Source organism: Pagrus pagrus (assembly GCF_965226575.1).
Source record: "Pagrus pagrus genome assembly, chromosome: 13".
NCBI classification, from domain to species: Eukaryota; Metazoa; Chordata; class Actinopteri; order Spariformes; family Sparidae; genus Pagrus; species Pagrus pagrus.
Window position 1 is genome coordinate 17,155,818 of NC_140197.1, and position 13,472 is coordinate 17,169,289.

At 38.2% G+C, this 13,472-nt stretch overlaps 1 protein-coding gene across 4 annotated transcripts in view; it reads right to left on the reverse strand.

The window, feature by feature from the left end:
- Window positions 1-13,472, reverse strand: part of septin9a (septin 9a) — an 87,784-nt gene that overhangs the window by 37,973 nt on the left and 36,339 nt on the right. The window lies entirely within an intron of this gene.

The window sequence follows — 13,472 nt, forward strand, 5'->3', positions numbered from 1 at the left end:
TTTAATGTTCCCTGTGGAAACTTTGTACGAAAAGATTGTAACTGGGAAGATACACAAATGTTTGTATTGGTGTTAATCCGAATCAGGGGTCTAAGGATATTGTACGTATGGACAGTGAAGCTCCTTGAGGCCAATTTTGACTGGTTTGACTTGTAGCTTTATTATGATCCCTTCCCAATTCTAACCTGAATACTGTTTTAAAAACTGACAGGAAAATGTGTCAACCTATCCGTTAATGTTTGAATGACCCATTTTATCAAAATAAGAACAAATATTTTAAGACAGATTTATCAAATCTTAAAAATAATCATTAGCTGCATCACTAATTACAGACCCATGGTATGGATTGTAGGGGTGTCACGATTTTGATTCTGAATTAAAAAGACAACACAACTAGCTTACCTTTCGCCTGCAGGTGCACTTCCAGATAAAATACTGTGTGCACAAACACGATCAACTGACTGGTACCAGTTTAGTCTGACAGCGTCTGAGATGTTGGGTTTATTTTTGAGATCCTTCATTTATTGTATGGGAAGAGGGTTTACTCCGTACAGATTTAAGAAACCAAACTTTGAATTTCTATCTTTTGTTGTTTATCGCTGAATTCCAGTGGTGACATTTTTTGTTAAACTCTGAAATCTTTATTTTAGACTTGCCTAACCCTAAACCTGCAAAAAGCCACCAGTAAAAAGTAGAGATGTTCTGCAATGGTCTAAAAAATCAAATCGAATCCTGACACCCCTAATGGATTGAGAATGTACAGTAAGGTTGAATAATGTGAGCATTAACTTTTTCCGAATATCTATACAGGATGAAGATGTCAGGAAGAGTCACCGGTTGCTGTGTAGCTCTGCTCCTTGTCCTGACCTCTGTGTCGGCTGTACACAAAAGGCTAAATTCAATCAAGGATTTAAAGAAGATTGACTTTGGCCAATCTGTGCCCAAGCACAGTCTTATGCTGCTCCACTGGTTTGCCAACACAGTTGACATAGACAACAACAATGTCATACAGCTGACCTTTGACCCAGACAGCGATTATGGCTCACATCGTTACGGCAACTATGAGAGGCTGTTGGACCCACTGCCTCCAGGATACCGGTACTACACTGTTGGCAATCTCAATCAAGGCAGGTCCGTTCAATGTCCAGATTATGTTGTCAGTCCCCGAAGGGAGTATTTGGGGGGAAACAGGGACAGGATCATAATTAGAGTCCAGGACCAGAGGATAGACCAAGTGTACATCACACAGCATTATGGCACTTCTGAACACCAGGGGACACTTTATGATCCAGATCATACCTACCAGGTAACTACTTACCTGTTAAGACAGATCAGAGAGTTTTCTGTGAGAGACGGCCAACAGCCACTGTTGCACCTCAGAAACCGCTTTGGAAGTAACGCTGATGATTTCTACATCAGACATACATGGGGCAACCTTGCTTGCCTTGGACTGTTCTTGTTTATTGTGATTGAGGAAAAGCACTTATTGAACCAACGCAACAACAGACCAGAAGCAAACAACAGACCAGAAGCAAACAACAGACCAGGAGCAAACAACAGACCAGAAGCAAACAACAGACCAGAAGCAAACAGCAGACCGGTAAACGTCATTAGGCCCGTAAACATCGACAGCCCCGTAAACATCGACATACTGGAGAGCAACAACAGACCGGAAAGCTACAACAGACATAGTCATTGTGGTTATTGTGCTTTGGGGCTTTGCTGTTTTTTAATAATTATTTTAGCATTAATAATTTTTTTGGGCATTGCTTTTGCAATAATTTTGTAAGACACCTCAAAAATATTGCAGCCACTGATCTTATGAAATGTCATCAAGTCGGAATTACATGACCTCGTGGAGCTGTCCGCTCCACTGAGCTCAAATGAACGGTTGTCCGTTTACTTTCCACTTTAAAAATGAGCAACCGGAACAGTGAAAGACGTCAATCACTGGCGATGACTAGCAGGGCAGATGATCAAAAGTAAGCTAAGAGTTTCTACTGCGTTTTGGTGCCTGTGTCTTAGGTTGACACACCAACCACAGGGACAGGGACTTCATAGTATTTACAAGTAGAACAAAGCCCTTTTCCTGAGCTGCTATAGGAAACAGTGAAACACTTGTATCGAAAGTTCAACTGAAAAATAAAACAATCAGAACTTTCAATACAAAATGAACGTGACACACTAGTTTACTTCCCGACCATGCATTTAAAATCTTATTAAATTATTCTATTTTGACATTTTTGCATTCTGATGTGTTTTTAAATGACAATCTTTGGCTCTTTTTCTTCATGTCGGTCTCTGTTCAGTTGCAGTTGTTTCTAATGCTGGCAGTTTCTATTGAGTGTCAGTGGTTTTCAGTTTCAATTCTCTGTCACTATTTTGGTGTGGACAGGAGGGGTTTGAGAGGTGTAGGGCAATGCTAACATACTTGTAGGGCTGGGCGATATGGCCTCAAATCAATATCACGATATATTGAGCAACTCACCTCGATAACGATAAATGAACGATAAGTAAAAAATCCCCTGACTCATGGCTGCATGTGATCACTCTACTCTACACACTAGTGTTTACTCCAGGTTCTTGCTAAGAAACACTAGCATGTTTACCATTTCAGGTTTCAGGCAGGATCTGAGGCATGTAACAATGTTTCCTCCAGAACTGAAAAAGTCACTTTTAAGATTCACCGTAATTTCGTTTCCAGGTCAAACTCATTTACAATGGAGGTGCACGGGTCAACTTTTCTGTAGCATCAAAATCGCTATTTTTAAAACACTAAGAAGACTCGACACAACATGAAACTTTGCTCGTAGCATCACCAGGGTCTCTACACATGAACACGAGCACTGAGAACATCGTTTGTGTGCACAAAGTTTGCTAAAAATAAGGTTTTTGAACAACTCACGTTAGCTTAGCCATCCTGCCAGTCGAGATGCGTCGATCCCTGATCCCTGATCCCCGATGTAACATGGAGCTTTCTCCTTCATGTTACGCTGCACTCGGGGATCGACGCATTGTAAATGAGTTTGACCTGGAAACGAAACTACGGTGAATCTTAAAAGTGGCTTTTTCGTCGAAATTATGCTTTTACACAAAGGTTTGACTCGTGTTCATTCACAAAATAAGCCGAGGTTGCATTTTGGCAACAGTTACACATGAACATACTGGTAGCCTACCTACACACACAGCCAAACAAGACATAAAACGACTTTTTTTTTTTTTTTTTTAAACACTGAATATACCGACATGGGCAAAATGACGTCGGTTATCGTTGTAAATTTCGGTATAGGTAAATTTTCGGTTTATCGCCCAGGCCTACATACTTGTGATTAAAAGGGCTAATACTTTATATCACCCATCTTAAACTGTGTGCCACAAGGGGTTGAGAGTCTTCAAAGTTTAGGTCTAACTCAGACAGTCTTTCAATTTTATTCAGACTACAGGGCCATCGTAATGAACTCTGTGATCAGCATATCTTCCTTACCAAGAGAGGAGGTGGTGATCAGTGAATAAAGGCGGCATAATGTTTGCTTGGACCCGCAGACTTTGACCAACATGGCACAGTTTGAAATATATCTGCAGTAAATAACTTAGACCAACATTTGGATGGATTTTGCTTGCCTGTAAAAAATTGCAAAACATCACGAGATCAAAAACAGCATGATAATTTTACATTTTACTATACCATGAAGGAAGGTTAGCTCTGTTTACAAGATTGCAGTTTGTTAATATCAAGACAGATTTGTCTTTATTACAAATGTATTGGCACTGGGAAACATGGCATTTATTGTATGATAGCACACTGCTCTAGTGTGGTAATAAAGCATGTAATAAAATATAATAAAAACATGTAACATGTCTAATGTAATATTAGTGACTCACTGCTAATTCATCTTGTGTCTGATAGAAATGAAGAGGATGTAAGATAAATTAAACCAACAAGACCATCATTCAATTATGGCTGTGTATTTTTTCTGTATTGTTGAAAACTGTCTTTATTAAACTATTATGTATCAGTCAGGCCTATGTCAGTTTTTTTTATTCAAGTTTAAGAAAACCTGATGAGCGCAAGTTTGATGTATCAAATCATAAAGCCAACTTTAAATTTGCTCATTCTGCAGACAATTACAGGAGAGCCACACAGAGTTAAGGATACTACTGATATCTGGTGGTATATGCTTTAAGGTCAAATGAGTATTGGTCCAACATTGTTTTTTACTGCTTATAAATTGAAAATTGTTGAACTTGCATTTTGTGATGTAGTAATAATCTTATTTGTCTTTTAATCTTATTTGTCCTCAAAAGACAAATAAGATATTAACTATTTTGCACCAGAATTTGTACTATAACTATTTAAAGGGATAGAAAGATCATCTAAAACCACCACATCTTTGGTTCAAGTCTTTTGTTGCAGCTAATCTTCATCCTACATTATACTGCACACTGTCCAATCTTTTAGGCAAGAATGAACAAAAAAATAAAAATCTGAATATTTTACACCACTTTAAAAGGTAATGATCTCTTAAATTTAGGGAGGATGAGTTGTGACACATATGTAATAGGCCTGGACATTTTACAGTAGAACAATACAAGTAGGGAGAAATGCTGAAAATGCTGTCTATAAAACATCTATGTCCTGTGATTTCGAATAGTTCTTTGATAAATAAATACTGGCTAATAATAAGCCAGCCACGATAGCAAACTTCCTTGTTCCACACCCGGAAGTCCAAAGGATACACTCACTATCAAACCTCCTGTAATCCCTCCCGATGCTTGTTTAAGTTTCATTTACATGGAAACAATAACCGCCTGCACTCACATAAACACAGAGATCAGATCGCATAGATCAGATCCGTGACGGCTGCAGAAGAACGCAGGTGAGCTCCCTTACTTTCTGACTGGTAGTTTTAGATTTATGTGATATTACAGATGATTGGTGAAGCATCTCAAGTCTTCTTTGTGAGGGTTTTCTTCTCAGTTTTACTATCCCTTTAGTGACGTCTGTGGAAATATTGATTTAATCTGAATCAAAGGCATCAGGATATGTTTTTGAGGCTAATTTGTGATAGGCGATATTGGGCTATATATAAAAGACTGTTTCAACTGACATGACTTGAAGCGCAATAGGATCCCTTCCTAATTCTTACCCGACTCTTACTGGTCAATAAGAGCAGGAGGGATAATAACATGAAGCAAAACCTGTTTCAGTGTTCCTATGGCTGACTGAGTATTGTATTTAGACAGACAAGAAAATTTGTCAACCTATCCATTAGGTGTTAGGATGATCGATTCATCAACATAAGAACTAACAATATGAGACAGATTTATCAGATCATGAAAATAAACCTAAGTGGCATATGTAATTACAAACATGGTAGAGATTGAGAGGGTACAATATAGATGAATAATGTGAGTACTAACTTTTTCAATATCTGTACAGGATCATGAAGATGTCAAGAAGAGTCACAAGATGCTTTGTAGCTCTGCTCTTTGTCCTGACCTCTGTGTCAGCTGCACACAAAAAGCTCAAGTCGATCAAGGATTTAAAGAAAATCGACTTTGGCCAATCTGTGCCCAAGCACAGTCTTATGCTGCTCCACTGGTTTGCCAACGCAGTTAACATCGACAATAACAATTACATCAGGTTGACCTTTGACCCAAACGTTGATTGTGGCTCACATCATTATGGCAACTATGAGGGACTGTTGGACCCCCTGCCGCGAGGATACTTGTACTACACTGTTGGCAATCTCAATCAAGACACATCCGTTCAACTTCCAGATTATGTTGTCAATCCCCCAATGGAGTATGAGGGAGAAAACATGGACAGGATCATAATCAGAGTCCAGGGGCAGAGAATAGACCAGGTGTACATCACACAGCATTATGACACTTCTGAAAATCAGGGGACACCTTATGATCCAGATCATACCTACCAGATCACTGTTAATCTCTTAAAACAGATAAGAGCGTTTACTTTGAGAGATGGCCAACGGCCACTGGTGTCTCTTAGAAACCGCTTTGGAAGTAACGCTAATGATGGCTACATCAGACACACATGGGGCAACCTTGCTTGCCTTGGACTGCTTTTGTTTATCGTGATAGATGAAAAGCACTTATCGGACAAACGCAACAACAGACCAAAAAAAAGCAGATCAGAAAGCAACAACAGAGTGGAGAACAACTACAGACCAGAAAACAGCTACAGAGTGGAGAACAACTACAGACCAGAAAACAGCTACAGAGTGGAGAACTACTACAGACCAGAAAACAGCTACAGAGTGGAAATCAACAGTCTGGAAAACAACAACAGACAAATACATTATGGCAATTGTGCTTTGGTGATCTGCTTTTGTTTAACATTCATTTTATTTTTACTAAATTTTGTGTTGGCAATTTTTTTGCCCACCGCTGAAGAATCATTGCAGCCGCAGCCTTAAAATTTTAGTGTTTCAATAATGTTCAGTTTTAATTCTCTGTCATTGTTTTGGTGTGGACAGGACAGGATAAAGGGGAGGGGGCAAGGACACCATGCTTGTGATCAAAGTTAAAAATAAACTGTGTGCCATGAGGGGCTGAGATCCAGTCAGTCCATTCAATTTTATTCAGACTACAGCATCAGAATAAGAAAGCTCAGGCATCAGCACATCTTCCTCACCAAGACAGGAGGTGGTGATCAGTGAATAACGGTGGCATAAAGTTTGCTGAAACCTGTAGACTCTGACCAACATGGCACAAAATGTTGTCTAATGGATAGGTCGACAGAATGTTGAACATACTTGCAAAGAACCTTTGGATGGATTTAACCTGCTTGTAAAAAATTTAAAAAAAGATTAAAAAAACAGCATAGAGAGTTTTGCAATTTATTAGAAGGAGGGTTCAAGGGGTGTTCTTCACCCAAAATAACATCTGGAAATGTTGAGCTTTGTAGCTCTATTTACAAGATTCCAGTTTGTTAATAACAGGACAAATCTTTCTTCATTACAAATGTACTGAGACTGGCGTTTATTGTATGATAACACAGTGCTCTGGTGTGGTAATAAAGCGTCAGGATTCCTACATGAAACAATGTTTGATCTAATATATTAGTGACTGACTGTTAATTCATCCTGTATCTAATAGAAATGAAGTGACTGTAAATTTATCTGATGGATAAATGAAACAAGTAAGTGAAAGGCTCTATGGTCTGAAAAGGACAGCTTTCACTGATAATGTATGAGTGTACATCAAGTACATCTTTTTTCTGTAGTGTTGAAAATTGTGTTTTTATTAAACTATTTTGTCTCAGTCAGACACATGTCATTGTTTTTTATTATTATTTTAAATTCAAGAAAGCTCAAGCGCGAGTTCAATGTGTCAACTTTAACTATCCTCTTACAGAAAATCACAGAGCCACACAAAGAGTTGTGCTTACTACTGGTATCTGGTGGTATCTGCTTTAAGCTGGCATTATGTGATTTTGTAATAAACCTAATGTCCTGAAAAAGGGGTGTTGGAAAATGGTTGACTAAGACGCTTAGAAAAAGTTGAAAATATCACCCTTCGTGGAGGGGAAAATTTTGGATAAATTAATAACTTTTCAAAAACTGTTCGTCCTTGTGACCCAATGGTCTAATAACACTACATCCTTGTTTCAAATCCATCAGGAGATCTTTTGTTGCAGCTCATCCTCATTTCTCAACCCACAACTTCTGGGAAATTCTTCTGTGTATTGGCCAATAAAGGAAAAATGCCAAATTCACCACGATTTTTTTTAGGTCAATAGCTGCATTAAAGTGAACAAGACAATCAAATCTGACAACAATATACCTGTCTATATTTCACTACACTTTCAATGATTTCTCAAATTTGGTAAAGAAGAGTTGTGACACTGATATGTACTGGGGGAGGCCATTTCGCAGTAGAATATAAACTTTATACATGACAGTAAAGTTTGAACAATGGCCTTCAATGGAAATTACAACAACACTACAATGAAAATAAGAATTTTGTTAAGTAGCAAAAAATGCATAATAATGCAGCCTATAAAACATGGATCTGTGTATACAGGCTAACCCCTTGATTCCACTGGGCGCTTCTCTGTTACCTGGCAAGTGCAACGCTGTTTTGGTCCGTCCTCCACAAGGCTTCATATCCCACTGGGAGCGTTTCAGGAGCAGAGCTTCATGCCTGCCTGATATTGTTGAGTTGCTCAGATGGTGTGGTTGAGTAGGCTATGTAGTTAAATCGTTTCATTATTTGACTGTTATAAGTGTGTTTTTATTAATATTTCTGACTTTGTTGGCCTGTTGAGCCTGAGTCTGCGCAGGGTGTTTTATTTTGAAAATTGACTGGATGCACTCTGCCGTTCCACTGTCTGACTTCCTGCCTGGTTCAATGTCCTCTGTGCAGCTTGACACGGCTATGGTCCGCTTTCGTCAGAAATACACTCGGTGCATGTTCTCTGTTGAGCAGAGCGGAGAGCGCTTCTGAGAGTCTGCTGAAACATGCCCTGGCACAGCTGGTGAAAACACAAGCATTGTCTAGAACGGAGACTGGCCCAGTGGAATGTGGGGGCAATAATAAGGCAGGCACTACAACAAATTTCCTTGCTCCTTATTCTGCAGTCCAAAGAAAACACTATTAAACTTGTTCCTACACAGACTAGTTTTTCATCACGGTCAAAAAAATCCCAGATGACTCTTTTTACTTTCTCTCTTTACACCACTCATTCTACTAAAAATTGTAAATGAAACTGAATCAGCTTTTGGCATTTCTACAGACACATGACTGGTAAACTGCAATAAAACACTGAAAGGGAGTACTGCTTTTGTTTTCTGATATACAGAAGGAAGTTTTATTCATAGAGATTTATTATTGAACTTCCTGTAACCACTACCGTTGCTACGTTTCAGTTTCATTTACAAGTAAACATTACCTGCCCGCCCTAACGCAAACACAAAGATCAGATGCTTGATGGCAGCAGACGAAAGCAGGTGAGCTCTCTTATTTTCTGATCGCTAATTTTTGACAGTCTGTATAAAAAATACTAACTTGACAGTTTTAGGGCATTAGGATCCCTTTCGAATATTGACCTGACTAGGAATAGTTACAAGAAGCAAAACCTGCTTCTGTATTTCTATGACTGCCTGAGTACTGTGTTTAGACAGGCAAGTAAATGTGTCAACCTATCTGTGAGGTGCTAGAATTATCTATTCAGCAAATTAAGAACAAATATTATAAATAGATTTATCAAATCTTGAAAATAAGAATTAGATGCATCTCTAGTTACAAATACATGTATGGATTGATAAGGTACAGTATGAATGAATAATGTGGGCATTAAATTTTAAATATCTTTACAGGATGATGAAGATGTCAGGAAGAGTCACCGGTTGTTGTGTAGCTCTGCTCCTTGTCCTGACCTCTGTGTCAGCTGCACACAAAAAGCTCAAGTCAATCAAGGCATTGCAGAAAATTGACTTTGGCCAATCAGTGCCCAAGCACAGTCTTATGCTGCTCCACTGGTTTGCCAACGCAGTTGACATAGACAATAACAATGTCATACAGCTGACCTTTGACCCAAACAGTGATTATGGCTCACATCATTACGGCAACTATGAGAGGCTATTGGACCCACTTCCTTGGGGATACCGATACTACACTGTTGGCAATCTCAATCAAGACACGTCTATTCAACTTCCTGATTATGTTGTCGATCCCCCAAGAGAATATTTGGGGGGAAATAGGGACAGGATCATAATCAGAGTCCAGGGGCAGAGGATAGACCAAGTGTACATCACACAGCATTATGACACTTCTGAACATCAGGGGACACCTTATGATCCAGATCATACCTACCAGGTAACTACTTACCTGTTAAGACAGATCAGAGAGTTTTCTGTGAGAGACGGCCAACAGCCACTGTTACACCTCAGAAACCGCTTTGAAAGTAACGCTGATGATTTCTACATCAGAGACACATGGGGCAACCTTGCTTGCCTTGGACTGTTCTTGTTAATTGTGATTGAGGAAAAGCACTTATTGAACCAACGCAACAACAGACCAGAAGCAAACAACAGACCTGGAGCAAACAACAGACCAGGAGCAAACAACAGACCAGCAAACATCGGCAGGCCCGTAAACATCAACAGGCCTGTAAACATAAACATACTGGAAAGCAGCAACAGACCAGAAAGCTGCAACAGACATTGTCATTGTTGTTATTGGGCTTTGGGGCTCTGCTGTTTTTTAATATTAATTGTTTTATTAATTGTTTTTTGGGCAATAAGACATTAACCAAATTTTGCCTACCACTGTAAAATTGTTTCAGCTTCTGCCTTAGAATTTTATGAAGTCTCATGAAGTCGCAATTACATGACATTGTGGAGCGGGAGCACTGGTATTCAAAAAGTGTTTTTGTAATGAAAGAAGTTCAACTAAAAAAATACAGGCATTAAAAAAAACAAAAAAACAACAATCCAGAATAAATGTCATGCACTTGTTTATTTGACCATGCAATTAAAAGTCTTATTTATTTTTATATTAATTAGAAATGTTTATCATTGACAATCTTTATGACAGTCTTCTTTCACTGAAAGGTTTTATTTTATACGCTGGCTGTTTCTATTCAGTGACAGTAGTTTTCAGGTTCAATTCTCAGTTGCTGTTTTGGTGTGGAGGGGTGGGTTTTGAGGGGAGGGACAAAGTGACCATGATAAAATGCTTGCAATGATTCTGTCAATAAAGGTGGCGTAATATTTGCTGAGACTAAAAAACTGCAGACTTTGACCAACATGGCACTGTTTGAAACATCTGTTGTAAATAACTTAGAACGACATTTGGATTGATTTTGCCTGCCTGTAAATATTTCAAAAACAGCATGAGCTGCATTTTATTACAACAAAAGTTCAAAAGGGTTGTGTTTCACCCAAATCTTGACCTTTTGATTAATTGTACCATATTGTTATGTACTGTATGCTTATGCACCGGTCTGGCATGGTAATAGAACTAATAGCAGATGAAGAGAATTTAAATGTATCTGATGGATAGATGAAACATTGAAAAGATGAAGTGAAAGGCTCTGTGGTCTCATGAGGACAGTCTTGAGCCTTCACTGATAATGTTTGTACTTTAATTATGGCTGCGTTTTCTTCTGTAGTGTTGAAAATTGTGTTTATTAAACTATAATGTGTTGGTCAAACCCATGTCAGTTACTTTATCTTAAGTTCAAGGAAACTGGATGAGCACAAGTTAGATGTGTCATATCATGAAGACGGTTGAGTTTCTGTGTTTTAAAGATCATCTCTTCCTCATGTAAAACACACACACCCACATACCGATTAAGGTTTTATCAGCAAGACCGGTTCCATCCCTTGTGACATGCATGAGTCCTTGTTTCTCGCCAAGTCCCAGGCAGGCCTATCAAAAAGGCCTTTATGTTTGTGAGAAATAGATGAACACTGTTCTAATGTGGTGAAACTAAGATAGCACTCAGCAGGCCAGCACAAGACCCAGCAGATCATAAGATAATGAGTCATCATTAAAAACTGTTGCAGACTCAGCTTTAAGAAAATACAAATCAAAGGTTCCTCTCGAGAGTGAAAGAGTAAAGTGCCAATTGTTAATGATAAACAGTCACTGCTGTTTGAACAGTTTGAAAAAAGAAGTCTAAAAGCTGACACCAACTGGGTCAATTTGAGGAGTAATGTTAGTCTGTAAAAAAGATCTTACTCTAGCCACAAAATCAGATAATTAAAATAAAGAGAGGGACACTTTTGTTTTCATGTTAATGAATATACTTAATCAACACAGAAGTGAAAGTAATCAATTATTGATATTTTTGCGCAGAAAGGTTTCTTTTCATGCAGTGAACTATGGGACATTCTTCTCACTTCTGGGACATTCACAGTACCAAACCACATCTGTCAATGTAGTTATGCTTGCTGTAGTTCCAATTCAACTAGGGTAACTGGGTTAATTTATGTACGTGGAAAAAAAGGAAAAAAGAGAAGAGTTAGGGCAGCAAATAATTATTTTTATTACTTACTTTATTATTTATATTTTTGAGCAATAAATTATTTTGCTTCATATATGGAATGTAAAAAAAACAACAAATAATTATTTCTAATGTGTTTATCATTAATGAGCTTTAGATTGTTTTTCAAATAATACAATTCCATCCCAAGTTCCCCCATCTTAAAATTATTTTGTGTGACCAACAGTCGAAAAAAACCTAAAGATGTTTACTTGAATGTGATATACAGTACAACACGGGAAATTGGGCTTTGCCTAATTTGGGCGTTAATAATCTACAATTAATCAGTTATAAAATGTGTTGCAAAATTGTCACGAAATTAACATTCTTCCTACATGACAGAAATTCCTCCTTTTACATTCTTTTTTACACACTACATACCACATACTACAATGCTGTACTCAAATACAAGAGAAGATAAAGTATTATCTGTGCTGCTGAATTTTATTTGCATTATTATTATTATATTATTAATAATATTATTATATTGTATATTTGTAAGCACCTTCTGAGGCACTTAACACCATTTTATTATGACTACTAAACAGAAGTAATTAAATTACTTACTGAGATCAGAAAGAGGTCAGTGTCAGTAATGAGAGGGTTTGGGAGGATGGCATGGGAATGGATTATGTTGATGTTTTGGTCTTGCAATTACTGTGTGTTGGCTCACTTCCACACTCACACACCTCATCTTCACAGATAAAAGCAACAGCTTTCCAATGTCGTCACCTTATAAGTAATAAAAAGTTATGGGAATAAAGGGAATAGTTGAAAAAAAGAAAAGAAAAAAAATCGAATAATCCCTTCACTTCCACGTGTGTGTAGAACACAATCAGTCAGGGATGCATACTTCTCTACCCAGTCATCCTTATTTAACATTAGCCAAGTTTATGCTTGTAAAATAAAAGTGTCTTTTTCCCAGATATTAAATTGACTCTCTAATATGCATCATAGCAGCAAAGACAAAACAAATCAAGCTCACGGCATGGGACAGAAGACTGAGCCAGGCAGTGTACAGAATGAATGAATGTGTGTGACAATAAGCGTGAGATCACATCCTGTTGAAACACCACAAAACTGGATACAGCTGCTCATCATTATAGCCGACAAATCAACTGAAACGGAGCATGTCATTACAGCACCTTGTACTCTACAGCTGCCACATAAACAACCAGCTTATCGCTTATCAGCATGTTCATCAGTCACTCTTTTGTGGGCAAGAGATTCTTAAACTTGTCATCTGTGTGAGAATTAATACATTGAATACATGTATGCACATGCACATGAGCACAATCACATAAACATGCTAAGAGCCTAGAGGCAGGTAGATCTCAGTACAGTATCACATGAACCCTCAAGGAAAAATCTCATGGGCCACACAAACACACTCTGACAGTGTCCCACCGGATACAGTGCTGACACAAGCTGCACAAAAGTAAACAACACAGATATA